The sequence below is a fragment of the Ursus maritimus genome, unplaced genomic scaffold (genome assembly GCF_017311325.1).
Source record: "Ursus maritimus isolate PB19 unplaced genomic scaffold, ASM1731132v1 scaffold_15, whole genome shotgun sequence".
NCBI lineage: Eukaryota > Metazoa > Chordata > Mammalia > Carnivora > Ursidae > Ursus > Ursus maritimus.
In genome coordinates this window covers 24,845,597-24,849,579 of record NW_024423897.1, presented here as the reverse complement: position 1 = coordinate 24,849,579, position 3,983 = coordinate 24,845,597, and positions in this window count along the sequence as shown.

The window sequence follows — 3,983 nt, the reverse complement described above, 5'->3', positions numbered from 1 at the left end:
GTGCTTAAGAGATGGCAAGATTGTTGCAGTGCTACATGGTGGCATGGTAAAGTTAATGTTTCATAGAAGAAATGAACACTTGAGTGTTTACTCTCTGCTAGAATGCTGACATAACGCTGCACTTAAGGAGACAAGTCTGTTGACTTTGCATCCTTCAGTCTATGAAACCCATATGAATTTGCTATGAGATGGTACATTTTGCTTTGGAACTTAAGAAAAAGACACCATCAGAATAGTCCACTATGAGGACTCCTGTCTGAATATATCTCCGGCATGTTAATGCAAACCATTGGGGTTTGTCCTGCCGTTTGATTATTACTGACAAATTCTTGTAGGTGGTGAATTTCTAATACAAATTTTCATTTATCCTCACTGGATATTACAATTAAAGGACTAAGCATGGATTCCACACATGTACACAATCCACACACCCAGTTTCTTAGTGGTCTCTCTAGTTCCTCTTGTGATCAATAAGCTAATGCATACCTCCTGGAGTTTTAATTATTTTTTCCATCTATGAGATCCGAGATCTTGGTTATGCTCTGCTTTGCAAACAACATAGCTTAGTCAAGCACTTCCCACCAAGGCCAGAAAGACGGCCCAGGAAGTCACTTACAAATTTGAAGGACCCCAAGAAGATCCTTCTGCCCCCAAAGATGTCTCTAATAGCTTGTATTGTGTCCGAAGTACTTTCTCTTAGAGTTAGTCCTTCAAGTCATGGTCTCACTGGGGTCTTGAGCCCCAGAATAAATTCCTTAAAGCTCTTTTGCCAGTAGGTATTTCCTTTTTAAAGGCTAAAAGGAACCTACTCAAACTAGCTCTAGAACTAAAGACAATTTTATCCAAATGGTACAAATGTTTCACAGAGCACAAGGGTACAAAGTAGCTTGGGAATTGGTTCTTAGCAATTTTTTTGGTTTCTATAGAATTCCTACCTCCAAGGCAACTATTCTCTCTGAGGCTGTATGCATTCTTATTTTTGCTATTCCCTACTGAGGAAAGGGTGAGGCAGACATATAGATGGACCTTCTCTGCCTTGGCCCTCTCATGGAAGGAAATGGCCACTTCAACACTGTGCACACTTGAGTCCAAGAGTCAACAAGGGTCAATTCCATATCCCCAAGAGAACATGGTTGGCTCAGCTCTGGTCAGGGGTGCACCCTGGGTCCAGTCACCTGGACTGGGGATGAGGCCACATGGTAGCTACCCAGCCATGGGTGCCACTGGATCAGGCATCCAGAGAAGGGGAAATGCAAGGCAGGTTTTCCAAGAGTGTGGAGAACCAGTGTAGAAACATGGGAATCTTTTTTACAATATTATGAGGACAGACATCTATTAACCAACTCCTCCTATCTGATGGCAGAGCCCTCAGATAAAAAATGTGCTTTTGAGGCACCTGCCCCTTTGCCAGCCTTCAGTGCTGGAGATAAGGCAACCCTGGATGGTACCGTGAAATGGACAGGAAAGGAGTTGCTGGGGTTGAGAAGTGGGGATGCACAAGGAGGAAAATGATCATGTTTTAGAAAGGACTCTGGCAGGCTGTGTATAATCAGCATAATACCTAAGTCTTTTCTTTTTTCTTTTTCTGTTCTTCTCCATTTTTTTTTGACTTGAAAGAGAGCTTATAAATTTAGTCCAGTGCCTTGTTCTCTTTTCCAGCTGAAAATGAGGTTCATGGAGGTTATAATGATCTGCCCGGGGTTACAAAGCTAGTTAGGATCCTGGCTTCTATCTCTGCCCCTGACTGCTGGTCCTTCACACCACTTTCTTCCCTACTATCTCCAATCCTGCATTTTATTTAACTTGACATCCTTATCTGACCTTTCAGTTAAACTATGTTGTGGAAGAAATCACTCACAAACCCCCAAGAACCATTTGTGAGCAAGCTACAGTAAATATTTCTTGGGAATTTCCCTCAGGTTAAAAAAGCAGCCTCGAGCTTCTCAAGCTCAGTAGTTCAGCAACTAAAAAGTAATGTTAATACCACCAAAGGGCTTAAAAGCAAAGTGTGGAAAAGGGGGGGGATCATTTGATCATAGTTGATAAAGACAGTCCTGGTATGACAGGGAAGCTTTAGAACATTCCTCCTGGGGTCTGGCTTGCTCTGAACCTTGCCTGTATAGAATTAGTGACTTGTAGAGTTACCCAGTAACATCGTATATTTGCCAAGACCTTGATTAATGTTTAAAGAAATATGGGCAATGCTACACGCTATTCTTTGCAAAATAGCTGCTACTGAGTTAAATGGGTCAGCTTTCCTTTAAAGAGTTTCATTCCTCCTGTGTGTTACCAATAATAACATCTAACATTTAGTGAACACTTCCTATGTGTTGGGTTCTATTCTAAGTGTTTGATATCTCTTCTAATCCTCAAAACAACCTTAAAAGGTATATATATTTCCCCCATTTTCCTGGCTAAGAAGAAATTAAGATTTAGAAATGTCGTGACTTGCTCCGGAACAAGCAGAGAATAAAGGGCACAGTGAGGATTCAATACAGGTCTTTATGTCCTGAAAAACTGCTCCTTTACTCACATGACTATGAGCCTCTTTAGGTATATTTATGTAGAACCAGCATAGTTTACGCTTGGTAGTTTTCAATTGGAAAGCAAGGGTTAAAACATTTATTCTTCAAAAATTTCCCAATCCTCATCCTGCACCCCTTTCCCAATAAGAATGACCTAAAAGCTACAAGGCTTAGACCATATTGTGAAATGGGCTTAGTGTATGACGATTTTCATTTGGAATATGAAGTCAAAAGACAAGAGGAATAAGAATTCCTCATTTAGGATTTTCAGATACTATTCTCTTAGTGTAATTCTAGTCTCTCCCACCAGAGGGCAGTTATCACATAAAAATATGAAACCCCTCTGGCTTCACTTTCAGACCACCAAGTCACACCACATCTGGATTTAGTTTTACAGCTCAGTATAGATCCTGAGAAGATCTCTGCTGCTTTCAAGTCTGAAGCTAATATGTCACGCTTTGCTTTTTTTTTTTTTTTTTTTTTTTTTTTTGCCTAGCAACTGAAAGGAGTTTCTGATATCTTAGAAACCATCTCTTCGAATGGGAATGTTAATATGGGCCAAAGACAGATGCTTGTATACGTCCTATTTTGGAGGTAAAAATCTTGCACCGAACACCGAGTGACAGTCAAAGGCATTCTTCTGTGTCCAAGAGTGTATCATTTATTTTAGTTAAATACCATCTGGGTTTCAGTAACCTGTATTGCTCCAGAAAATTGGATTTATAGGGTTTTTTTTTTTTAAGATTTTATTTATTTCTTTGTCAGAAAGAGAGAGAACACAAGCAAGGGAGCGGCAGGCAAAGGGAGAAGCAGACTCCCCACTGAGCAGGGAGTCCGAGGCGGACTGGATCCCAGGACCCTGGGACCATGACCTGAGCCAAAGGCAGATGCTTAAACAACTGAGCCACCCAGGAATCCCAGATTTATAGGTTTTTTGACAAGGATTCTAAAGATTAGCAGAGAAAAAAGACTGAAGTTTTTGACAGACAACAAATAACTTTTCAAGTGTTCAGCCTTAAGATCTAGAGAGGCAACTAGAAACACTTCTATCTATTGGTCACTTAGCACCATGCCTCGTAGAGAAAATGCTTTATGGCCAGAATCAAATCCAATCTTCCCAACATCCCTGGGAGGTATGTTTTGTCATTATACCCATAGTAAAGATGAAAAAATTGCAATATACTCAAGCGAAGTAACATGCCAAAGGATACCCCCTTATTCCAAGTTCGTAACCACCATGAATAGTAGATCTGTAAGAGGGGAGATGGGTCCAAGTACAGACACTTGGTGCAAGATCAAGGTCCACTGGCTCTCAAGAAACCAATTTCAGGAAAAAGAGGATGAGGTGGGGTGGGTAGGCTACCTGTCTGCTCTCACTGGCTTCACTGCAGGTTCCACTAAGTCCAAGGGCCTAGCTGCTTGAGTGATGGTTACAGACCGTCATTCCACGGCAGGCCA